The 27,099-nt window shown below is 43.9% G+C and overlaps 1 non-coding gene across 1 annotated transcript; it reads right to left on the reverse strand.

The window, feature by feature from the left end:
* Positions 1-23,637: 23,637 nt before the first annotated feature.
* On the reverse strand, positions 23,638-23,741 carry LOC138383076 (U6 spliceosomal RNA). The gene has a single exon (XR_011233529.1). It is a non-coding gene; the product is annotated as a U6 spliceosomal RNA (small nuclear RNA).
* Between the last annotated feature and the right edge of the window lie 3,358 nt (positions 23,742-27,099).

Below are 27,099 nucleotides of genomic sequence, written 5' to 3' on the forward strand. Positions count from 1 at the left end.
TCCTGAGGGCAGAACACAATGCTCTGGCGTATTTCAAAATGGTTCCTCTTCCCCTCTTCCTGCCAGAGGCACAAGGGGATTTTTCTGTGATCTTTGTTGTGAGAACCTGGTGAAGCTCCTGGAGGTGAAACTCATAAAATCATGAGGGCCTCCTGTGACGAGTTCCCCCTGAGGTTTTTAACTCTCAGGATGATCACGTTGAGCCTCCAGCAATTCACCAATTACAGTTCAGAGTTTCCTACGCAGGCATGCGTTCCTGCATAGGTTTCTGTTCCCATCAGCTGTGATTTTCTGTATCCACCTGTCTCTCCCGTTTTGGCGGTGGAGCTTTGTCCTGTGACTTCAATTCTCTGATAGATCTAGGATGAGGTTTTGATTTTAAGTTTTAAAGTTTTTTTCTGTGAGGATGGGAATGGCAACTTCCTTACGTGCCGGACCAGAAACCGGAAGTCCAAAGGCCCCCGGGAGCCATCTGAGATCTGGATGAAGAGCTGGATGAAGAGCTGGATGAAGTGTGTGAGGGGACTTCTCTAGGCAGGAAGATGACACATTCAAAGTCCCTGGGGTGAGCCCAGCCTGGAGGCCAGTGTGGCTGGAGCCAAGTGGGGAGGCAGAGGGAGAGGAGACGGGTGCAAGACTAAGACTAAGGCAGAGGCCAGAGCACGGAAGGCCTGCAAGGCCATGGTGGTGAGGGAAATTAGAACTACTTTACTCTAAACTATGGCATTTTGACATGCTGGGCTGACAGGAGAAGCCTCAGGGTCTCTCTGACCTACCCACCCCACAACATCAGCACTTCCAAAAAAGTTAGTTTCTTTATCTTCCTAAGATCCAGACCCACCGAGGAGAACAATCATTCTTTTCTTCTCCTCCCCTGAAGACCAGGAATGTGACCACACCTGAACAGACTCTGTAAGATGAAGTTCTCTCTCTCAGACTCATTCTGATACCAAAGGGAAGTGCTTACTGGTTAATCTTTGCTCCCCACCCAGTCATCCTCCCTAGCAATCCTTCATTGCCCCTCGACGGAATTCCTCTTCTCCCCTCTCCCATAACTCCTTTTACCAGAAAGGCTTATTAGCTTCTAAGCCCTGCTTGGGAGTTGAATCTTCATTTGGAGTGTGCCCGTGTATACATGTTAAATAAATTTGTGTCTTTTTCCCTCTATTATTCAATCTGCCTCCTTTCAGTGGTTTTTTCAGTGCAACGTAGGGGGCCAGAGCCTTGCTGTCTACAGTCTGGTGCAGCAGGCAGGGTGGCCAAAGCTGTCCTGTTCTTCTGGGAAGCTGCAGTGAAGAGAAGCCAGGAACCTGACAAAGCCGGCAAAAAGGTAAGGATTTCTCACCAGCCAGGCTCCTGGCCTCTCTGTGCAATCCGTTTGAGCAAACAGTAATGATCACTCTTTGTTAGTTTCGATTAATGAGAGAAAAAAGATTTGTGTGACCAGCCTTGGTACAGCGACTCTGGTGTACTTTTGGTACTTTGTGATATGAATTCTTGTTTGATCCCTTTCCTCCCAGAAATCGTATTTTCCTTTGTTCTGTCTTTCTGGGTGGTTCTGTCGTAAAGAGGAGTGCCGGATAAAGTTCCCTCATGTCTTGTTTTGTGTCTTTGAGAGCTTGTCCTGTGACCACGTGGGAGCCCTCCCTCTTGGTCTACCACCAGAGGACACAATTTTTGGGTTGCATTTGGTGGCCAGCATAAAAGTGACTGGGAACCTGAGATTTTTTTATTCTAAATGTGAGCGTCTGTCACAAAACGTCCCATTCATAGAGGGCTTTTGTCTCTATCTTAGCCCATTTCTGGGAGAATGAGGGGATCTTTGGGATTGCTTTTTCTCTGAGGAAGCTATTGGGTTGCATCACTTTGGAATGATTATTATATAACATTAAAAATGACCAAAAGATGGATCCTTTACATTAGAAACACTCCTAAATTTTTGAAAATGAATCTTAGAGATTTCTTATTCTAAACAGTTACCTTGTTTGTATTAATAGAGAAATTGGATGGAAGGAAGGACACATAAGAGCCTTAAAAGTTCTCTAGACAAAATTAAAGAGCAAAAGCTGACCTAAGAGATAAAATCCTTTGTATGCTGTCCCTGCAGAAATAGTTAGCCCTGTGGGAGTAATCATATAGCCAATTTGCCTTGTTGCCTAATGGTTAAAATTCTATTTTTTCACCTCAACACCTTAGGTTCGTTCGATTCCTGGTCAGGGAATGAGTCTGCTTGGTTTGATATTTGTGTGGCTTGCCATTTATTGATCCTTTACTTTCCATAGATAGTGTTTAATTTCCTGTTTTCTTCTGACTGTGGGAGGCACATGAGGCTTTTCAGCTTTTGTATGTAGATGGTCAGCTGAGAAGCTGAGACCATAGAAAATATGGCTGGACAAAAATGTGTGTTTTATCTTTTTTTTTGAACTGTTTTTGTAGCATTTCTGGATCTTGTAAAAACTGTTTTCCAGCTCTTTGTGTAACAGAGGTAAAGATCTGAAAAAGGGCAATGAAATGTTTTAGGAGTTGTCTCTTTAAAACCCCCACCTGTTTTGGAAATTAAAACCTGAATTCCTGCTTGAGGCCAGTAATCAAAGGGGCCAAAAAATGGTCTTTGCTATTTGTTTTCTAGTATCTTAAACCACAGGAGATGGCTCAACAGAATTGTCTGGACAAAGGTTACAAGGGTCATGAGATCGTTGTCACTGGAGTTAAGGTCAACAAAAACCACCAAGTATAGTTAAACAATGATAGCACAAAACCATGACATGTGACACTGGTCATGTAGACCTGAGCCCAACCACTGAAAACCCCCCTTTTAAAAAGTCCTGTTTTTTTGCTTAAAGTCAGGATGGCAGTCTTTGAGATGTTAGTCCCCTGCCATCTTCACTTGCCAACAAACTAATAAACTTGTCTTTCCTTTTCTTCAAACCACTGTCCTTGTTTTTGTTCTCACTGATTCAGCCTCAGGGATAAGTACTGAACTGTTGGTAACAGAGCCACTGAAAGTCCAAGAAAGATATATTAGGCTTATTTGGCATGTTAAAACTATCAGGAAACATTGTGAAATATGAAATGCATTTAACTTTCTTTGGGTTATATTATACAAACATGTTATTACTATGTGTTCCAAAATTATATGAGATTCCGGAAAGTTTGATATATCTTTGTGCATGTTATCAGTAATAATTATGGTTATTACGTTAAATTGTTGTATGCCACAAAAATAACCAAATTTCTTTGTCAATTGTCTCTTTACCCATGACCATTATAAGATTTTTTTTGTCATCCACAGACAATTATTATTTTTCTTTAATGGACTGAACTATTTTTTTAATAACTTTTTGTTTAAAATATTGCTGATTCCTGTCATGTTTTTTTTCCAGAAGTCCAGAAAACATTTTTCTTTCTTTTGAGCTATTTCTAGATTACAACAAATAGGTAAAATATATGTTTGTAAGCAATTGGAAGCATTTATTTTTGTCTGTATTTTTTTCTGATTTCTCCAGAATTTGGCAACTATTTATAAGTATTCTTATTTTATGGTAATATAGTTATTTGCAAAAGCTCAGTAAGAATCTGTTTTCTTTTGTAACAGGATAGAATTAGAGACACTGGTTACTTTACCAAGGCTTTGACTGGAATGGTATATTTTTAGATATGCCCTGGCTGCTTTGAGGAATTAAGGTTGACTTTATAAGGCCAATTAAAAAACCCTCTGGGAACATACGACCTGGTACCTCTTCAATAACATTTCCTGATTTGTGGTAAGCAAATAATGTCACTTTCTGACAGGTCTGGGAACCACAAGTTACTTTGGGATCTTGAGAAAAGAGGAATTTAGCCAATTCATACAGGTATTTACAGACATAGTTAAAGCCTTAGGTTGGCTTGAGAGGCTTTTAAGTCTAACTTGAGATTCCATATAAAAAAGTTCCAGTGAAGCCAATTAAAAAAAAAGCCTATATGATCAATAACTATTCTTGTTACACTTTATGCAAATAATCAGGCTAAGTATGATGAGATTAAAATTTTATTTTTCAAATAAATTTGTCCTATTATGGTTTATCTTTGGTAGAAATGGGAAACTGGAGAGAGAAAATTATGTTTCAGAAGAAACTATAGTAAACCTATCACTGGATTCTAGCCTTGTCCGTTATTTTTGAGTTTTAGTTTTTTGGCTACAATTTGGACTGAATCAATTCTTTCCTGGCTATAAGTCTCCAGGTAACATTTTCAAATTTTTCTTCGATTTTTTGGACCTGGACTCAATGAAATCACCGCAACCTTTTTCCTGAGGTCCTGCAAGCATACTTTGTGACATATAAACTCCAGGCAAGACAAATCTGTCAGATCACCACTGCCTACTTCCTCTTTAACTGAAAGTGCTTCAAGTTTAACATCCAGATGCGTCAGCTGACTGCCCTCCAGACTCTACGGAAGCAAGTTTAAGAATTGTTCCAAGTATTAACCTTTGTTTTTCTTCTGTTTGAAAGCTCATCTACAATACAAGCTCCCAGAATGGAGCACATCTGTTTAATCAAAGTGATCTATTCACTAAGAGACTGACTAAAGAAGGTATGGGACAATGTGTTTAAATTTGCTCTTTTCGATGTATTCCATTTTTTTCCCTACTCCTTTGTCTATCTTTATCTAACACAAATTTTTCCGAAGCTATTAGCTTGGCTTTTAATACGTAAAATGTTTTCGTTTCAAAGTGGGGACTGAAGGAAATTAGAAATATTTTACTCCAAAATATGGCATTTTGACATGCTGCAATGACGGGAGAAGCCTCAAGATCTCTCTGACCCCCTATCCCAACATGGGCACTCCTAGAAATGTTCTTTATTTTCCTAAGATCCAGACATACCTAGGATAACAATTTTTCTTTTCTTCTTCTCTCTGTAAGACCAGGAATGTGACCACACCTGAAGAGACTCCTTAAGAGATAATATCCCATCTCTCAGACTGATTCAAATTCCAAAGAGAACTATTTACTAGTTAAATCTTTGTTCCCCATCCATTCCTCTCCCCTAGCAATCCTTTATTGCCCCTCAACAGAATTCCACTTCTCCCGGCTTCCATAACCTATTTTATCAGAAAGGCATATAAGCTTCTAAACCCCATTAGGGAGTTCAATCTTCATTTGGAGTGTTCGTGTGTATACATGGTAAATAAATTTGTATCTTTTTCCTTCTATTATTCAACCTGCTTCATGTCAGTGAATTTTCAGTGATCTCTAAGGGGGCAAGAGCCTTGGTCCCTACAGTGGGAAGACTGGGAAGTCTTACCCTTTAAACAGAAACAACTTATCTTGTGTACATCTTGGAGATATAAGCAAAAATGACTAAATGTCATACTCCCAATGACTTCTTCATGTATGATAGAGATAGAAACATTACAGTAGAAAATCCCCACGTTATTCTGTTTTGTATGTGTCTCCCACCATGTTCCTAGCACAGGTGATACGACCAAGCAGAATGCAAGAGAACACAAATTTGCCGATGGCAATCTGCACAAGCTCCTCATTCCAGTAAAGGAGCTTGTGCAAAGCCTGGGTAAAATCTGACTCACAAGGAAGATGAAGCCTGTGCTCTGGCACAGCCTTATCTGAGAACTGGATCTGGGTGCTAGAAGGACTGAGTGCCTTCCTCTGTCTCCTTGCTGTGGCCCGAGGAGGTTGGCTAGGTGACTATGTGGGGTTTGGCCATCTCATTCTGTGTTCTTGGTTCTTAGTGTGATCTTGGGAGAAGAATGACCAGACACGCCAAAATAAGGGAAGCATGAGGTGAAATCTGAGGGGGAGCAAGATAGGATTATAGAGCAAGAGCAAGATGCAGGTTTACAGAGGAAGATACAGACGTCACAGATGACTACCAGACCCCTTGTGGTAGCAAAACAGAGACCTTGGTTATGGTCTGGGTCTTGTTTTATAGTGTCCAAATAGGTGTCTCCTCATGGTTCAGATGTCATCATGGAAGCACGTTGATGGACAGTTGGGAGTTATATGACCTGAGTCTTACTGCACATGTGCCTCTCCCATGAGCCTCTCTGAAAGCCCATTTTGGGGTTATGACATGACAATTGGCCTTAGATTGTCCTAAGTCACCTTCCAGACTCCACTGTACCTATGCTGCTTGGCCCATGGGCTAACAGTCCTTTGTATTCTTTAACAGTAGGTGTGCTAAGTTCTGATTGGAAGGCTGGTAGGGTGTTCCCTCTTCCCCCAGGTATGGCAGTCGCTCAGAACAGGATTAAGGTGGGGTGGCACCAAGATGGGGGGGGGGCTGGGCCTAGGGCCCACCATTATCCTTCTTCCCAGGTGGGGCATTGTTTGAGGCAGCACCAAGGCAAGGCACCCACTTTCGTCCTAGGAGATCAGAATCCCTTGCTATTTACCTAACAACTCCACACAGCTTGGCTCATTCAAGCAACCATGTGGAGACCCTCAGAGTAGTCTGCCCTGTCATGTGGCCTGGGGGGTGGAGAGAAATGAAGCCGGTGGCTAGAGATGGGGGCAGCACAGCCATGTGATCTCTGGGAGCTCCTAGAGAGAACCTCTCAGCTCAGAGATCAGGCGTCGGAGCCTGCTAAGATCATCTTTATGGTAATTTGATTTTCCTGTTGGCAGAGGATGTTTTCCTAACCCTGACAAGGTACCCTAGGAAAATTGAATGCATTTAAAAATTTATACAAAAAAGTAGACAATTAAACAGTTACCAGATAAATTCGACCAGCACAAAGATCAAATGTAGCTTTTTCAGATAACAGAACTGTTTTATTCCAAAAGAATAGTTTTTTTTTCTTTCTAGTTATTTGAGTAATGGCCCTGATAATGCATTTCCCGTCTTCTGTGTGATCTTGCAGATTGATTTAGCTTTAAATGTTCTGAGGGACAAATCTTCCATCATCTACCTATTGAAATCATCTTGCAGACTAATTTTAGTTCTTGCACTTGCGTAGTCATCTAAGTATTTCTTTTCTCATTTTAATTCCATTATTTCTTTATTCCATCATTCCCTTTTGTTATGTTAAACTTTTCTCCAATATTTTAGAGAATTGTGACATTCTCTCAAGCATGTCCTGGTGCAGTAGATTTTATTCCTTTGAGTTTTCTGCATGATCCCCTCTCCCAATCTGGGGTCTGAAGGATGCTGGCACTTGCCCCCCACCTTCTTCCCCACGCAGGCAGGTGGGGCTGGGGAGGAAGTGTGGCACGCAGGAAACAGCTGCAACCTGGGAGGCAGTCAGCACTCCAGTAGCTTGACAAGACCAGGGCTTCACAGGGCCACGAAGCCACTGGTCCCTTTTTTGAGAAGACATAGAAGGGTGGGAGGGAAATGCCTCAGACTGCTTCTCCGTATCAGTGTAGCATGTAGGAGGCACCTGTGTGGTTGTAGAAAGGTCTTCTCTCGAGGTGGTTGTATTAGTGTTCCAGGGCTACTGTAACACATTGCCACAAACTTGGTGACTTAAAACAACAGAAATTTATCCTTCCACAGTTCTGGGAGCCAGAAGTCTGAATTCAACCTGTTGAATATTTTCTCTGAAGGCTCAAGGGGAGAATCACTCCTTGCTTTTCCCAGCTTTCCGGTGGCTCTAGGCGGTCCTTAGCTTGTGGCTTCAAAACTGCAGTTTCTCCTCCGTCTTTTTTTTTTTTTTTTTTTTTTTTTGAGACAGAGTCTTGCTTTTTGCCCAGGATAGAGTGAATGCTGTGGCATCAGCCTAGCTCACAGCAACCTCAAACTCCTGGGCTCAAGCAATCCTCCTGTCTCAGCCTCCCAAGTAGCTAGGACTACAGGCATGCACCACCATGCCCGGCTAATTTTTTCTATATATATTTTTAGTTGTCCAGCTAATTTCTTTCTATTTTTAGTAGAGCCGGGGTCTTGCTCTTGCTCAGGCTGGTTTCGAACTCCTGACCTCAAGCGATCCTCCCTGAGTTCTAGGATTACAGGCGTGAGCCACCATGCCCGGCAGCCAGGGGATATGGATTTGACCTCTCTATTACATCCTAACTACAGCTAACTTTGGAATAAGCCACTTTCCAGTAAATAAATAAATAATTTAGTTCAGCTTTCTCTTCAAGGATTTTATGTGTTTGCCCAATATTCAAGGTTAGCAGATATAGTCTCATTTTAAGCACCCTTTTATTTCTATTAATAAATGAGAACCTCAGGTTTGCTAATAGAACTGCCCATGCCGTTTGCTCCGTGAGATTCTGCGTAGCACAGTGGGTAAGTGCTTTGTGTTCTGGGGCCAGACAGGCAAGGTTGCAATCCTGGTTGTTCCATTTAATCAACTAGGGGACTTTTAGCTAGTTACTTACCTTCTAGAAGGCTCAGTTTTCTCATTGGTCGAAGGGGGAGCAACAATAAGACTTGCTCTCTCTTAAGGCTGGAGGGAGAATCAGACAAAGCAAGTTTAAAGAGCTTGAGTTTTCACTGTTGTGACCTCTCTCAGGAGAAATGCTGTTCACTGGGGAGTTGGTCAGGATCAGATGGGTTGGAAGGACAAAAGGCATCTGATCACCGCACTGCCCTCTAGGCTGGGGTAGTGATAAAATCTAACAGTTTTTTTTTTTTTTATTATTAAGGATCCAGTTTTGGTAGCTCTGCTCTCCCCCCCACCCAGCACTTATTCCCTCTACCCCTCCAGGATCTGAACTCATCTCACCTATGATCTGCCATCCCTGGAGACCGGCCGTCTGTGCACAGGTATCACCATGAAATTCCTCATTAGAAAGGTTCCCTCCAGGCTCCCCAAGCACGTGGTGTGGCACGTTGGTAATTATGTGTGTTGTTTGGAGCATGAGGCATTGTAAAAATAGAAATGCCATACATTTTATAGAAGCGAGGGTGAGCATGGATATTATCCAAGACTGTAATGGTTTCCAAATGCAAATTGAACATCTTTCTTTTGCTCCCAAACTATGGCAAGAAGCTAACATGAATCTTTGATCCTATGCCAGTGTCTAGAGAAATTATGAGGTCTTCAGGATGGGATAATAGATCCTCATCAAGACTTCTAGCTTTAGGAAATTGTTTAATCTCCATTCTCAGTGGCTGCTGCTTTGAGGCAGCTGCAACAGAGAGGTCCCAAGTGCTATTGAAAACAGCTCATCAGTTCAGAACAAAGCTGATTATGTAAATTGTGCATTAAGATGCAGCTCCAATTTAATTTTATTCTGTAAATAAATATCCCATTAACATCCATCTGTTGAAAGTCAGGTAAGGTGTTCTCTAAGCCTAGGGCCCCAATGAATATGCCATATATACTGACAGGGGAATGATTAGGACACCCAAATTCACTATGTAGAACTTTATTTTTTTTCTTTAATGGCAATTCAGCTATAAAATCAATTGAGAGCAAAAGAAAGGCCGTGATTGGCTGAGAAAGACACTGCATCTATTTCTGGCCCTGCTTGTTGGAGGGCACACGAAAGCTTTCTCTGATTGCTGTCACCGAGATCAATAATAATTATAGCTCGCCAATTCCTTCCAAAAATAAAAACATTTCAGCTGATGAGAAGTGAACACTAAATTAGCACCAGCTCTTTTTGCTGCAGGGCAATTTACTCAGCCAGAAATGCCACTTGTGAGAGTCGTCTTTGCTGAAGGGACGCAGCTTCCCTCTCCAAGTCGGAGTTGTGGAAAATCCCCACCAGCCTCCAGGCCGGCAGCAGGACAGGGAGCAAGATGGGCTTCCTCCAGAGCTGCTCTCTCACAGTTGCATAACTACCAGTGGCCCTCGAGCTCCAGGAAAGGCTCTGGCACTCCCAGAGTAGCCTGTTAATATCAGGTACTTCCAGGAGCATAATGCTTTGTCATTATCTGCTCAGTTTTTGGCGGGGATGAACCGTCCATCAGCTGCCATAGGATAGGTAAGAATCTGTCGTATTTCTGGATGGTGCTACTGCTGGTGGTGAGGGAGTGGGGAGGGGAGGAGGAGTGGGATTAGCATAGGGTTGGGGGCAGACCAGGGATGACCCTTCATGAACTATGCACTTTAACTCTTGAGGCACTGTTTTCCAAGCCACTGATCACCTTTCCTGATAAAAGCGACCATTACCACTGGTTGGGGACATCCATGAAAGGGTATGAAGCAGAGGCCCATCCTCCCAGGCTGCTAGGTCCAGTGCTACTAGCATAAACAGTGCTTTTGTGCACATTGCAAAAAGGAGAACCCCTAGGCAGAAAAATCTTGAAAAAGTGCCCCTTCTTCCCAGTTGATGAAGCCCCGAGTCATGGCCCATGGATTCTGGACAGCAGCTGGAGGGCTAGCAAGGGGAGCTTGACATTCCTGAAGCATGTGGTGTTTGTGAGCACGCTGAGCCCTAGGAGCCCCTCCGAAGTGCATCAGATAACTTTGGTGACAGACATTTTGAAAGTCAAGTGGGACCTAGTATTACCGGAAAAATGTCGATGCATGGTTTGGTTGTCCCTTGGGCTTCCCTACAACTCTTAAATCCACGGGTCATTCAACAAAATGGAGCATTGAGTTTAGTCAGAAGTTAAAAATTAAGTTTCTGTCTCACAATGAATGTCTTAATCTGTCCTACAGAACTGGGGAACCGTGAGTACCATGCAGCAAAGAAACTTCTTAAAATGATGGTGTCTAGAGCCAAGGACAGTGGCCACTTTATTGCTTCCTGAATCACAGGGCACCAGAGCTCCATGCGTGTGTGCCTTTGGCGGCAGCATGGTGCTCTGCAGGGAGGTCTGCCAAGGCAGTGCCGTCTGAATGCTGGCAGCAGAATGGCTGTCAAAGGCTTTGGGTCTGGAGGAAATTTCATATTTTCATTTGAAAATATTTTTTACGATCAAGAAAAATCCTTCATATGCAATACTTAGATTTACCAGTCTAGTAAAAAAAGAAAAAAAAAGATATTCACTGATAGCAGGAAAAATGGACTCATGAGAGTAACAATAAATTAATTATGTTAATAGCTAATACTTGCATAGTGCTGACTATGTGCCAGGCATTGGCCAATGTTCTTTACTTACACTGATTTGTTTACTCCCTACAACAACCCTATAGGGTAGGCAGTAGTATTATTTCTTCTTCACAGATCAAAACAACTGAGATTAAGCAATTTGCTCGTAGGTCATGCAGTTAGTAAATAATGGAGTTGGGATTTGAACCTAATCAGTCTAGCATCAGAACACATGCTCATAATCCCCAGCCATGCTAAAGCAGGGCACACAGTTGGAAGCACTACCATTGCCCTTACTTACTAGTTACTTACTTTTCAATCTGTATTGATGTCTGTTGAGTATTTCCACAGGAGGTCATGGCATATATCAGGTCCTAATGTCATACCCTCCAGAATCATGAGATGACCCTTATATCAAAAAGGATTTAGTAGGGTTTTAGGATCTTCATATTGCAGTTCTCCAGAAATAGAGGTCTTCATGGAACACCAAAAATCTTAGCTTATCTGTAATTCCATAAAGGTGATGCTGGCAAAGGCTTCTTGCCGTCTCAAAGCTCCCAGTTTCCTTGGCTTGTTCCTGGTTCAAAAGCTTGTTTGCTGAATCAATCAGGATAGTCTGGAGTAAGTCGCAGTAACAAAAACTCCCCAATCTCAGTGGCTTAAAACAAGGAAGTATTTTCACACACATTATGTGCCCTTAGGTCACAGACATGTAGGCAGACACTTGCATGGTATATGCCTACACCAGGCTGCCAAGGGGTCTCTGCATATAGCAATCGTTCAAGGACCCAGGATGGATGCCACCATCTTGAAGTGGCAGCTGCCACACCAGAGGAAAAGTGCCCTGAAAGTTCCTGCACCTGCAGTTAAAGATTCTGCCTGGAAGCAACACACAATTCACAGGCCCAAGCTGGTTACATGACCCACCCAACCACAAAAGACCAGGAAGTGCAGTCTCGATGTGTGCCCAGACAGAGGAAGAGCAAAGCAGTAGCTGCTAAACAGCACTAATCTCCACTTTGCCCAGTCTCAACAACCTGTGAGGAAGAGGATTTCAGAAAGCGTCCAATGCGCACATCAGAATCTGTTGAGATCTCCGTAGCACAGTGACGAGGGATCAGTGCCAAGCTTTATTGAGTCTGACTCAAATGCATTAGATTGGAAAGCACTCAATTTAGCTGGTTGTTTTCCTGATTTCAGTGACGGCTTCATCCATTTTTCTCTGCTTCCCTCCTTGCCTCAGTCCCCATCCACCTGCCAGGTCCTGGGATTGTGATAGCAACGTCGTTATGTTGGCACGAGCCAAATTTTAGTCATAGTGATTTAAAGGGTTGAATGAAGCCGTGATTACAAAGGGTGAAGAACAAAAATATACCTGTAAACATTTTATGCACCATCCCCTGATTCTGCTTTTACAAAAGGGGCTCTTTGGAACTCCTTCCCTACTCCTCAAGCGATAAAATCATTTAATTTTTTGTCTGTACTATTTTTGGTGTGCGCAAGATGCATCTCTTCACCAAAGAGGGACTTCCCTTCAAATTAGATTCTGGATTGACCTAGAGCAGTGGAGGTAAGAGACCTGTCACTACTTCTCAGCCTGATTGATTGCGGACAAATGGCTGAACTAAAAACACGGTTGATCTTGGTGTGCACTCCACAACGAAAAAGAAGAAAGGGAATTGCTTTTGGAGTCACACAGACCTGGGTTCAAACTCTAGTGGCAGCACTTATCAGCCTGTGATCCTGGGCAGATCCATTTCTTCATCACTCAGGGTCAACAAGTATTCAAGAAGTGGGTCTCTTTAAACGGACATAAAATAAGGAAAGCAGTAGTCTGCCATGACCTCGTCTTTGATTCTGACATGTCAGAGACTGTAGTAAGGTGATCATGGCAATGAACCCGTAGGGGCCAATTCATGGAGCCCAGGAGACACGTGTGTACATGGATTTGTCACTGCCCACCCCCATTCAAAGAACCGTAGTTAACATATTTCAACATGTAGTTTATATTTAGGGGGTCAATAAATAAATAGAGATACTAGAAAAAAGGCCTTTCAAGGGTAGGGATGTCAAAACAGCCCAGGGTGGGGAGTGGTATTATGTTATTTCGTTGTAAGCAGCCTGATTTAAAAAATGACAACACCCAAAGGCATCAAAAGCAGGAAGAGAAGAGAGTCCAACAAAAGTGGTTACTTTTATTCCTTCATTATGAAAGAGAAACATACATCAGTGCTGGGTGAATACACTCCATTGCGTTTTCCAGAAAATGAATTTAAACCATATTTCTTGTTTTCTGTTTCATTAGAGTGAAGAGTATCATAATGAAATGTGGTTGAAATTGAGACTCATGAGTTCTGAATAAGTCAGTAAATCACCAAGACTCAGACTGATACCAAAGCAAAGGCCTCTTAAATTCTGTTGACTGCTGTGTCCCCAAGCCTAATCCCCGGGGACCTGGCAACCACCTGCTCATTCCCATCCGTGGCTGCAGTGATGGATTGTGAGGGTAACACTCTGGGGGGTGTTTACTCTCAACAGACACTGGGTTCTAATCTATTAGGCTTTTTCTTTTAACCACCATGGGGGTGATGGCCACAATGCATAGAGAAAAATTTCTCAAAAATCACTTAATGAATCAAAATTCATAGAAATGTGGTTTAGCAGTCCAATTTTTACAAGTTCCTAAAACACTGTTGTTTGGAAACCATTAACTTAATGTGTGAAATGATTCCTAAAGTCCATCAGCAAAGAGAAGCATCGCATCATGGAAGGCTTATGAAAACCAGAGGTGGATTGCTCTAGAGCTGGACTGTTGAGCACATGGCTTCCCGAAATCCAAGCGGGTCCTCACTTCACCCGATTTTATACTCAAATTCCCAAAAAGCATCCTGAACAAGAGGTCACTTGCTGGAACTTTTCCTTCTTTTATTTTACATTAGTTCATTGACTTTCCTGTGACTTTTAATAGATTTCTTCTTAAATTTTCACAGATTTGTGTCTTTTTCTTCTAACTATAGATAACTCTTGGTTGTATTAGACATCTTGGCACTTCTTCGTGTTTCCTCTAGTGCTTAGCACATGGGCCGTGCTCTAAGGATCTCTCTGAACTTGTTGATTTGAGGTAGCTCAAGTGTCAGTTCAGCTGGGACTTAGAGATACCCCAAAGGAGATGCCCGTGTCTGAGTCTTCCCCTCCTAATCTCCTGGGCCTGGAACTGCGCTGTCACAAGGCAGGTGTCTGGAACACACACCATGATTGATCACTGGCCTTTGACTTGCTGTCTCATTTTGATGAAAGCCCTCATATCTTTAGGGAAAGCTGCTCCCGCGGCCATCACCCATAAGCATGCAGGCCTTACTCCAGAATGGCTGCGTCGCAGGTGGTTTCCCCAGTAGGTAAAGCCAACACCCCTAACTGCCTACTTGCCATCCCCTCAGTGGACGTCTCTAACTCAACATGCCCCACACAGAACTCCTCCTCTGTCCCCTCCTTCCTTCTCTGCCCACAATCTTCTCCATCTCGGGGAGTGACGACTCCAGGCTTCCAGGTGCTCAGGTCCGAATCTTTGGAGTGGTCTTTTATGCCACTCTTCCTCCCGCACCCTATGTCCAATCTGCAGTAAATTCTGCTCAGTCAACCTTCCAAGTATACCCAGACTCTGCATGTCAGACCCCGCACTGGCCACCGTTATCTCGCACCTGCACTCTGTGAGGGTCTCATCAGTGGTTGCCTTGACTTTACCCTCATCCTACTCTAATTTATTCTCAAAACAGTATCCAGGGTAATCCTGTGAAAACTCAAGTTAGATGATGTTACTCTGCTGCTAACAATCCTATAATTCCTTCTCTATCTCCCTTTCATGACTCCCAAGATAAAAGCCAAAATCCATAATTGGCTCTTACACACCTTTGTGACCCCATCTTCAACTACTCTTCTTGCTCAATCTGCTGAGTGACGTTGACCTCCTTGCTATTCCATGATCAGTTGACCTCCTTGCTATTCCATGATCAGTTGACCTCCTTGCTATTCCATTATCACGCCAGGCGCCCCTGCCCAGGAGACGGCTGTTTCCCCTGCGTTTTTCTTAAAGAACCCCATGGATAACTCCCGTGCTTCCTTCACATCTTGGCTCAAATACCACCTTCACAGTGATCCCCTCCCTCAACACTCAGTTTAAAACTTCACTGTCCTACCAGCGCTTGTAAACTTCTTACCCAATCCTAATTTCTCCACAGTATTTCCCACATTTTAACATACAGTGTAAATTACATGTTTGTTATGCTTATTGCTCTTGTCTTTTCCCAACTAGAATGAAAGTAGAGCTGTGCTTTTGTGTCGTGCTCACTATTTCCCAGTGCCTAGGCTTTCAAGTAAATATTGTGAAGGAAAGAAGAAGGAAGGAGAGGGGGAGGGCAAGAAGGAAGGAAGGAGGGAAGGAGGGAAGGAAAGAAGAAGGGAAAGGAAGGAAGGAGGGAGGGAAAGAGGGAAGTAGGGAAGGAAAGAAAGAGGGAAAGAAGGAAGGACTCCATTTGTTGGAAGCCCTAGACATTAGAACAGAAGTTGTTAAATGGAAATCAACATAAATTATTGCTGAGTGAAGGGAAGAGTACCAAATTTTTTGAGAATGGCCACAGGAAGCATTTCTCACACACTGATTGTTTCTGATTGAAATCTATATGAGTGGTCTGCAGCACCTGCTGGGATTGATTAAATGGCTTCCTGGCTAATCGACTCTCCATCAGTTATCATCTACGTCCTCGGCTGTCAGCCATATTGAATGGTGAACAGCTTCCCCTGGCTCCTGGGCAGGCTCTCAGAGCTGTGGGGTCTGTGAAGTTCCCAGGGAGGGTGAAAGGAGACCCTAACCTAAACACAGGTTGAGAGAACCTCCTTGTTGGAGGCTAAGTGGCCCCACTGAAGGTGTCCCCTGGAAATCAAAGCCTTCTTTGGGGTACTTGCTTATGTGAGCCTGAGGTGGGAGCTTTCATTCCATCCTTTCTGATCTAGGAGCAGCTTGGAGATGGACCCAAGAAAGATGTAGATTGGTACAAAGCCATTTCTGTTCATCAGCGATATCCTTCACATTAATATTCCACTGCTGTGCTGGCAGTTAATGGCGGAGAATCTGGGGTCAGTGCTGGTTCCATGTTTCCCTGTAAACACGGTTCTCCGAGCGCTCCCCCAGGGTGAATTAGAGGTGAGCTCACCCTGTCAGTATCTTCCAGTCAATCAGTAACTCGCTCTCTTGGATGGGGTCCAAGGTGACCTGTGTTGGACTGTCGGATGTCCTCTCACAATGGCTGGGTGATTAAAAGGCTTCTATGTGGTTCTAAGAGGCAAGAACTACACATAAGGTTGGTTCCTCTGGATGAGAGTGATTGTGATGGTTTGAAAATGTGGTTGCAAGTTGTTTGGTACATCTCGCATCAAAAGATGGGGTCTATATCCTGCCCTTGAATCTGGTGTGCTCTGTGACAAGTGATGTATCAGTAGAGAAAAGTGAAGTGATGTTATGTGACTTCCAAGGACAGAATGCATCTTTTGCCTTGTTTGTTCAAAAACTCACTCTTGAAGCCCTGAACCACCATGTGAAGTGCCTGACTCTCTTGAGACCGCCATGCTGGAGAGGCCACCTGGAGGCACTGCAAGTGACTGTCCCAGCTGAACAAACTCAGGTTGCCTTCCCAACCCAGGCACCAGGCTGTGAGTGAAGAAGCCCTCTTGGAAGTGGATCCTCCAGCCTCAACTATGTGTTTCCACCCCCCTTTGAGCCATCCCAGCCCCAGCTACCCTGGAGTATAGAATGTTCCCAGCTGTGGCCTTCTGGATTCCTGACCTACAGAATCTTTGAGCATAATAAAATAGATGTTGTTTTATGTTGGTAAGTTATGGGGTAGTTTTGCAACAATGATTGCTGGAACAGTGGCATATAGGAAAACACCAGCTTTGGAGTCAGGTAGACATCAATTCAAATGCCAGCCCCTGCCTGGCTAGCACCTTGGACAGGTCTGATACAGCTTTAAAGTGGGGATAATATTACCTGTATTTCAGGTTGATGGGAAGGTTAAATGAGGTAATGTATGTCCAAGGCCTATCATGTAGTAGAAGTTTGAAAAAATCTTAGTTTCCCTTTTCTTTTCTTCCCTTTCACCAAAGGACAGATAAAACAATAACCTAGCTATGTCCATATTAGAAATGCGAGCATAGCCAATGCATATTGTGATCCCAGTGTGGGTCACCCTGCATCAGAGCTGCTGGTTTACTTGTCCTTTCTAGACTTGTGAGATCTCAGCAGGACCTGGTCTGTGTAAGCTCAGAGTTTAGCCCAGGGCTGGCTCCAAGTAGTTGCTTGATAAATGTTGTCAAAGAAATGTTTGAAAAAAATGTCTACAAGCTGAAAGCTAAGCCTGTATGTATGACTTCACAGTGGGATAGGGGAGTATGAGGAATTGCATCTGTAAGAATTAAATCTGATTTTTTAAAGTCGGCTGTCAAAGAGACCCAGACTCTGGTACCTGACTGCCTGGGGTCAAATCCTGGCTCTATTCCTTAGCTGTGTGACCTTAGGCAAGTTACATAACCTCTCTGTGTCTACCTTTCTCCATCTACAAAAGAGGAGAAAAATAATGCTATCTATCTAAGCAGCTTGTTGTGATGAGTAAACATGATGCATAAGGCACCTATAACAGTGCCTGGCTCATGGTAACACTATGTAATGTGGCTCCTCAAAGTGTGGTTCATGGCCCGGGAGCATCTATATCACCTATGAACTTGTTAGAAATGTGGGAATCTCAGTCCCCAACCCAGATTGACCAAATCAGAATCTGCATTTTAGCAAGATCCTCAGGTGATTCCTATGCCTATTAAAACTAGAGGAAGCCTGCTCTAATAGCCCTTAGCTATTATTATCATGTGGAAGGGAATTGTCATACATTTGAAAAACATCTTTCTAAAAAAATTTGTACAGCCCCAACACACAGGGTTTTATAAAATGGCATGGACTTGGGAATTAGGCCAAGTGAAGGACAATGCCAAGGGCCACCATACACATGTCCAGCAACATCCTCTTCTTCCTCCCTCCCTATTCTGCTCCACCCTTCAGTCCTTCCTCTCTTGTGGCTTGCAGGCTAACACGCACACCTTCCCAGATGGCTCCCGGGTTCTTCCTGGCCCTGAACACTCAGCAGTCCAAACAGTGTTTGTTCATTGCCCAGTGATTATTCTAGGCAAAGGGACATGGTATTCTCAGTATCCTGTGGAAAGTTCTTTGCATTTATCAGAGGCATCCTCCTTTGTTAACACCTGTAGAGCATGCCTGTAATTTTATCCCAAACTAGGAACCCATTAGAAAAAAATGCATTCCTTTGTGTAAAGCCTTAGACAACTTCACCAGTTAACACCTCTTCTACTCTTATGCAAAAATAACTATTGTGATCTACTGGTGGGCTGGTTTTCTCAGTAATATGTACCTCTGCTAACTACTTGCATCACTGTGGTGACAGTTATTTGGACAGTTTTTGAAATAAAGGTAATACGACTTGTAAAATTACTGCAAGCTGACATCTCATTAAAATTTCATTAATGCCTTTTCTGAGTGTGTTAAATCCTATACTTTTAAAAGCATATCACTCTGATATATTTCCTTTAATGTTGTCCACTATTTTAATAGCCTTGGCATGTCTTAATACCTTAGTGAAATTAAGGCGAGAAAAAGCAACGTAGAATGATTGAACTGAAGTAAACATCCAGGCACAGTATTTTGCACGCCCCTGTCCCACTCCCACGTCTCACTAACTCTATAGAAATCAGCAACAAAAGCAGGAGAGCCTTAGAAAAAATTCTGGGAAAACACCAGTTAGAAAATCAGTGGATTCTGCATTAGGGGTCTTTGGGTCCTTGTGCTGTCATTTGTCTGATTAAGGGCCATCTGGGGCTGGGGATGTAAGGCATTTCTTTCCTTCCCTGCAATTTCTTCAGTGGCTTGGTGGTGGGTGGCTGGGTCTCTCCCAGGTGCAGCAGGCAGGCTACGGCCACGTGGCTCTCTGGACCTTGTGACCAGCCAGGTTGAGCAGGGAGGCAGTGGCTGGGTGGTAGTAGGGTTGGGCTCCATATTGTCCTGTATGTATTCTGCACAGAGGCGCTCCAACTCCTCCCTCCCCCACAGACTCCGCCTGGCCTTCACTGCCCCACACAGTGACAGCCTAAGACCCTGCGGACCCCCAAAGTGAAATGTTTGGAACAAAAGGGAGGAAGGAAGAAGTGGCAGCCTCACCAAGGCACCTGCCTCCTCCTCCTTCTATGGTTTAATGATTCAGTTGTGGGCAAAGAAAGCTGGATGTCTTTATGTCCCCAAGGGGAGTCATTCAAATCTGCAAAGCTTCCATCCCAAAACAAAGGAGACCAAAGGTTTTCTGGACCAAATGATATCCTTCAATGCAGATGTCATTGTTTTAATATAATGAAAAACGCAGTGACATCAGGGGCTTACAGCAGCCCCCATCATTCATCCTTTCAAGCTATGCAAGTGTATTTAGTGATCAGGGAGCACAAGGCAGGCTGCTCTGGTATCCGGGTTATTATGGAATCAGCAATGTTTACTTTCTTATTATAGTTTTCCAATTAGTGGGAGAGCAATGGCAATAGTCTAGCTTGGGCTCTCCAGGGAGATGCCTGAAATTTTACATGCGACTCAAAGAGAGGCGTCATCAGGGCTGCGACTTGTGCTAATCTTCCCTTTTCACCAAGGGATTAGATGGAGAGCTGTGGGTTTGCGGTTTTAATCAGAGGAGCTGCTGAAATGTTCATCGTGGTCTTTGAATTATGCCAGGGGCTCCTTCTATCCCCCGATGGAGCAGATCATCGGATCCTTTTCACAGGATTCGGGATTGTCAGGGCTTTCTGGAACTGGCAGCTGCGATTGGCTATTTCCTGCTTTGAGCCCAGTGAATCTTTCCTCCACTCCTGTGCCCCTGTGACCTCAGCTCTGGCCAACCTGGCCGCCCCCTTCTGCCTGTGCCCATCACCTTCCCTGGAAAGCTCTCCTCACCTTCCTCTTCAGCCACCACACTTGGCCAGCTCCTCTGCCGCTGAGGACAGCGTCCTACACAAATCTCCTTCCTCTCAGGGCTCCAGAGCTTGAGCAGTCTATATATAGGAACTTGCTTCTTTAGAAAGTATAGTATGCTAGGATTTGATCATAAGAGCAATTCATTTTAGAAAATGTTGATAATACAGAATATTATATAAACCACCATAATAATCCCACTGCCCCCAAAGGTAACCATTTTTAGCCTTTTAGTGATGACTTTCATAGATACATATTAAGTTACTTTTTTTACTTGACAATTGTGCCTTGAGCTTTTTCTCATGTCATTAACAATTTTTCTACAACATAATTTTAATTGGCAGAATATTACTTTATTATATGAGGATATTGTTTTCAAAATAACTCTTTATATATGGCCATTTAAGGAGCTTCTAATATTTCTCTCCTATAAACTGTGCAATGATGAATGTCTTTGCACATATCTATTATTATTTCCTTAAGAAAAATTCCTGGAAGTGGAATTGCTAAGTTAAAGAGCATGCATACTGCAGGAGAAAAAAAGTAATATTTTTTTCGTATCTACTGCAAGATTTATGGCTGATACCTGTAGGGTAGAAAGGGAGAATCTAACTCTCCCCTCTTGGAAGGTTTGCTGGAAATGAACTTACAATAGGCAGACTAATAGGAGAAAAAGGGGTAAACAATTTATTTAATGTGTACAGCACAGGGGACCCATAGGAGAATGACTATCCAGTGCAGTCCAGCTTATAGCCCAGAGATGATGGGGAAATGGAGCCAGCAGGGGGAAGGTGGCAGACACCCAGCTATCAACCCAAAGGCCAGTGTCTGGCTCCTTTCTCATTAACATCATCCTAATTTTGTTCAGGTATTGGGTGATTATGGGCTTCAAGAGAATTGGATCTTGGCCGGGCACGGTGGCTCATGCCTGCAATCCTAGCACTCTGGGAGACGGAGGAGGGAGAATCGCTTGAGCTCATGAGTTCAAAACCAGCCTAAGCAAGAGTGAGACTCTGTCTCTACTAAAAATAGAAAAATTAGCCGGGTATGGTGGCACATGCCTGTAGTCCCAGCTACTGGGGAGGCTGAGGCAAGAGGATTGTTTGAGCCCAGGAGTTTCAGGCTGTAGTGAGCTATGATGATGCCACTGCATTCTACTCAGAGTGACAGAGTGAGACCCTGTCTCAAAAAAAAAAAAAAAAAGAAAAAAGAAAAGAAAGAAAGAAAGAAAGACAGACAGCTGGACCTTATGTAATTTTAGCAAACAGGTTCATGAAGACAGGGAGGATTTTAATTTAAAAAAAAAAACCACACTGTTGGAAGTGATCATATTCCTTTGTTATCTATTTATGTCTTTTCTTAATCTGTCTCCTCCCGTTGCAATGCAAGACCCCTGACAGCAGGGATCGTGCCTGTCTGGTTCAGAGCTGTGCCCCTAACACTTCAGGAACAGCATCTGGCATGTGGTAGACATTCGTATGCAACATGCAGACCAACCCAGTCAGGCAACTCATTTCAATTCAGCAAATAGTTACTGATTTTCTGTTGTGTGCCACACCCTGTGTTGGGCCCTAGGGACACTGGTCAACAGATACAGAACAGGAAATACAAACACAAATCCAGTTACTTACAGGAGCTGCCCAGTTTGTGGACACAGGGAGGTGCTGGGAGGGTGTGGCGCCCAGAGAAGGCATGGAAGCTGCGGAAACTCTGAACAATGCCGCCTGCCCCCAATCCCACCTTGGCCTGTGCCTCTCTTCCAGTTAGCGGTTCCTGAGTTCTGCAGGAGAGAAATTCACAACTCACTTACTATCTTATAGTTATTTTAATTACATTTAAAAAGTTATATTTTTTCAACCATTGATTAATTATTTCCAGGAATTTGATTATTTCCAACTAAATTTCTTCATTCTATATTGTACATGAAAAGTTTTTGAGATATGTTTAAGATCAAGAATCTAAAATCATCTTAAAAGTTGTTAGAGATCCCAGAAACGGTATCTAGGGAATTTACATTGAGACTTTTGTTACTTCCCACTAGCAGTGAAAATGATCTTTTAAAACTAATTTGTAAATATATTTTAATCATTGATTATTTTTACCTGGTCCATTTTTATTTGGACATCAACCACAGACAATTTTATAGATGCACCTAGAATTCACTGCAACGGCAGGTTATATAGCAAAAATGTAAAGGTAAACGGGAAGTAAAATTTCTGATTTTTCTTCTGTAGAGTGAAGAAAAACAACTAAAATCAAGTAAAGCTAAGACATATAATTTGATTGATAATGAAATGTTTGCCATCGCGTGGTCCATCACATGACACCTGAATGAGGCACTTCGTTCCCACAGTAATCGTGCTGCAGACGTTTGCAACCTGCACCACCCAGAAAGATTACATTTAGTCTGTTTTCTTGGTAATAATTGTAGACCAGCTAATCTCCAATGAGGTTAGAGTATGTTCGAACAAATAAAACAACTCCAATAAACAAAAACACATGCCACTACAAGCGTGACAAGTGTTACAGGGTGACAGAATGCAGGGGGCTCACAGCAGAGGGATTTAACTTAGTGTGAGCTTTAGACTTGGAGGTGGCAGGAGAGGCCTCCCTGAGGCCTGAGGAGGAGTAGCAATCATCTGGATAAATGGAGGGGAGGCGAGCAACAGGCAGAGGAAATCCTTAAGAGAGAGGACATGGGACAAGTCCCAGGGCCTGAAAGACGGTCCAAGTTGCAGGAGAACAGAGCGTGAGGGCTGTGGGGTACATTGAGGATGACAGTGTAGAATCAAAGTGGGCCAGGTGGGCAGAGCCCACAGAGACAGAAGGAAAAACAGGCTGGGACACACCCCGGGCCAGGACCAGACAGGGTCAGATGACCGTGGAGGCCACAAAGGGGCAAAGGGCGGTGCTGAGTGCTGGCACTGCAGACGCTTGTGCACGACCATCCGTGAGACCTGCCTGCAGGGAGCATGGCCCCAGGGCGTCCTGGCCCCAAGCCCAGGCCTGAGTGAGTGGTGTCAACCTACGCTTAGCTGGAAGAACGTGAGCAGCACAGTCACCCCAACCCCAACAGTAACCACTGGAGGGAACTTCCGGGGCCGACATTTTGATGGTGGGCAGAGGAAGGTGATTTGGAGCAGAGCTCTGGGAGTTGAGTTGGCATCATGGTATGATCTTTTAAGAAAGTGCTGCATTTATTTCTCATTGTTATATTGATGTGTGCTTTTAATTTCTATTGAAATAATAGGACAGAAACATCTGAGACCTTTCCTGGGGGAGCTCTAAGCCCTGAATCTAGCCCCATTGATAGGGCTACGGAGACAGCAGCTCTGTCTTCTCTCGCCTCAGGCTCACCAGACTCATCTTTGTCCAGTAATATTTTGAGCTTGTCAACCTGAATAACAAACGCAGAGAGGCTCTCTGAAGCAAAAAACATATGTTTTTAGGAATAGAGCATTGCAATGGAAATACACATCCCATAGTACATGTATGTACTGTATGTGCGTACTCAGCAAAGTAAAGCAAAACGAGGGTTTTTCAAAGGAAAAGTTGAGGAGGATTACATATTAATAATTGTTTTGAAATAATTATCCTTGGCTGTAAATATCAATAATGAAGGTGATACCAGTCCAAGTTTTTTTTTTTTATCCTTTTAAAAAAATTACATATCATCCTTGCACAGGGGCCACGCTAATCTCTGTATTGTTCCAATTTTAGTATATGTGCTGCCAAAGTGAGCATCATTCCAAGTCTGGGCAGGCAGTTTTGCCAGGCAGATGTCCTTGCAGAAGTACTTTTTGTGTGAGGTTGCGATGGCCTTTGTGCAAGGTTGTGGTTCTTGTAGTCTTTTTTGTTATCAGGAAAACAAGCATGAGAACCTTCTCTTCATGTCCTTCCTAGACTCTATTTGTCAGGGTTTTCTTAACATTAGTGACTTCATTTTGATTCTGACAACTTTCACAAGCTCTAGCAGGATTTGCTGTTTCAGCTCAACCCAATAAGCCTTTCTTGAGCACCCGTGATGTTACGGTGCGAGGTACTGAGGGGGCACGAGGATAAATGAGACAGTCCTGGCTCAGGAGATGGACCCCCTCAGTCGAGGGAGAGGTAGGGGAACAACCCTGGGACAAGGAGGGCTGAGCTGGTGCCCTAATGGGGCTCGGGTGGAGTGCCCAGGAGGAAGGGGGGACAGCAGCTGGAGACAGGAAGGGGTCGTGAGGGTGGCCCTTGTCCCGAGGCCTGCAGGCAGATGCTGTCCTGATAGGCAGAAAAGGGATTTCCAGCAGAGGGAGCAGTTGTAATCAAAGGCTTAGAGGAGTAAATCCAAGTTATTGAAGTGCAGGGAAAGAGAAATCATTTTTGCTTCAACTTTCATAAGTTCCTAGCTAGAAGGGACCCCTGTAACAAAAGACAGACCAATAAGAGAAAAACAAACAAGTTTATTAATCTGTGTATTTCATATATACATGGGAGACACCCAGGGATGAGTAGGTCTCAAAGAGGTGGCTTTGAATTCCAGTTTATGTCTCACCTTCAACAAAGAACAGTAAATTTTTAGAGAAGTGACAAGAAAAAGGGAAAAGGACTTTGAGTGTCTACAGCCTACAACTTGTGGGGAAGGAAAATAAATGGAAGATAAATGCTAGCCTTGTAAAGCTTCTTAATGTAGATTCCTCTGGTACCATCTCTAGGCTGATAAGGGTCTGTGATACCATGAAATATGTATTTGGTCTTGTCTCTGGCACACAACTCCTAAAATCCTCAGGCTCTCCAAAGTGAGGCCCTCTGTATGCTATTGAGTTGACTGAAGGCTGGCAGCCCCTAGGTAGCTTCTAGATGGGGTTGGTCACCAGAAAGACCAAGGCAGGTCACCGCCCCCCAACCTCTGGGGAGCGGAGAGGCGCTCAATGTTAAGTTGATTTCCAACGGCCAATGCTGTACTCAGTCATGCCTATGTAAGGAAGCTTCCATAAAAACCGTAAAGGACTGGGTTCTGTGGGCTTCCAGAGGTTCCTGGAAAGCAGTGTGCCCCAGGAGGGCACAGAAGCTCCACGCCCCTTCCCCCACACCCCCCGATACACATCTGTTCAACTGAGTCCCTTATGATATCTTTTATAATAAACCGGTAAATGTTAAGGGTCTCCCTCAGTTCTGTAAGTTGCTCTAGCAAATTATTCAAACCCTGGAAGGGTGGCGTGGGAACCCTGATTTATATAGCAGGTTGGTCAGAAGCACAGGCAAAATAACCTGGGGCCTGCCGTGGGCCTCAGAAGTGGGGCTCAATCTGGTGGGGCTGAGTCCTCAATCAGCCTGAGCTGACGCTGGCTCCAGGTAGAAAGCGTCAGAACTGAATTGAATTAGAGCAAACCCCGCTGGTGTCCGATGCAGGAATGATTGCTCGGTGTGTAGGAAACAAATCCCATACATCTGGTGTCTGGAGTGTGCTGTGAGAGTATAGTGGGAGAAACTGAGTTTGCGTTTTCCGTTCAGGGTCCAGAGTTGTCTTCAGAGGTTAATCTTTGTCCTCCCTGGCAGAAGGGATCAGTGGTGGTGGTGGTGGGTGGGGAGATACCTTTTGTCTTTGTAAATCTACGTCCTGCTTTTAGGCAAATAGAGGGAGGGAGGGAGCTTTCCTGTGTCTGCTTCTTAATTGCCTTCAGCTCAACAATCCTTCATATTTCGGGGTGGTGTATTCTGGTCTCCCACAGAAGCATAGGATGTGTGGTGGACACGTAGAAGGATGCAGCCTGAGAAGTAGCAGGAGCCCCATTACAATGGTTTTACATACCATGCTCAAAGTTAGAATTGTCTCATGAGGCAGTGGGGAGCCATTGAGGACTCTAGGAGGGGAGTGAGTTGGTCTGATGTGTGCTATGTAATGATCATCTTTCTGGCAGTGCAAAGGGAGGATTGAAGAAGCAATGGGGAGGGGGGCAGATGATAATTTTAGTATCTAGGTAAGAATTTGGAAAGATGCAGTCAACCTGGAAAGGGGAGATTACATACAAACTATAAGAGAGAGCAGCCTTTATCAACCCATCTGAAATAAAGTTTATAAACAATCTAACCAACCTATTCTCATAATTTCAGACATGATATTACACTAAGTGTAACATAAAGGAGAAGCCAGAAGAAAGCTATTTACAATAAAATAATCTGCATTTCAGTGTGAAATAGATAATTTCATACTAAAATCATCCTCAGGGCAACAACTCAGGGCAAGTACAACAGAACCTGGTGTGGGTGTTTTATGTGGCGTTTCAGACACCTTGAGGGACGCTGCCATTTGTGACGTGGTTTCCCTGCAGTGTGGACACACCTTGGAGAACCTGAGGCGTAGAGGAAGAGTCAGGGGATGCCAAGGTGCCCTGGGAAAGCGGGGTGAGGAAGACGGAGGGGTTTAGGGTGTTTCTGGGGTTTCCAGCCCAGAGCTGAGAGGAGAGCGCTGGCTCACCCAAGGTGGGGATGCCTGGGTGAGAGGATGCAGGTAAATGTTGACTTCAGATCAATTGAGTCTCAGGTGCCTAGGGGGCCTCTCTGTGCAGTGCTCAGGAATTTTCTGGAAACCCATGGGCATCCATAGCATCCAATGTGGCAGAGAGTTTGAGAGGAGCCGGCTGAATGTAACAGTAAGGCGGCAGTTTGTGGCTTTAAAAGAGCTGAGGAAGTGGGTGGTAAAGGATGAAGCTGGAACACAGAAAAGGAAGACCTTGGAGGTTAATGCGGTGCAGGCAGCAGTTTCTAGAGCCTGGATTCTTGTAACAAAGACTCTGTCCTTGACCTAACTTGTGTCGGGCTCTGCCAAGTCCTCTCAACAGGCTTCAACGGTGACCTTTAGTGTCCATCCCAATCGGGCCAACATCAGTCAGTTTTAGCAAGAATCTGCCAAGTCCGCTTAGAGAGAAACTCTCAACCTTGATATCTGATCATCCTCAACATCTGGTCGAATTCCGCATCCCCCAGGTGACACCTGATACCCTGGCCCGCCTCACTAGGTGAGTTTAGCAAGAATTCCCCCACCTTTGATGACTCCTCCTAGTAATTTTCCATCACTGGCCCCCTCCCTACTCTGCTACTTGAATATAAATCCCCACTTGAC

The sequence above is a fragment of the Eulemur rufifrons genome, chromosome 4 (assembly GCF_041146395.1).
Source record: "Eulemur rufifrons isolate Redbay chromosome 4, OSU_ERuf_1, whole genome shotgun sequence".
Lineage (NCBI taxonomy): Eukaryota > Metazoa > Chordata > Mammalia > Primates > Lemuridae > Eulemur > Eulemur rufifrons.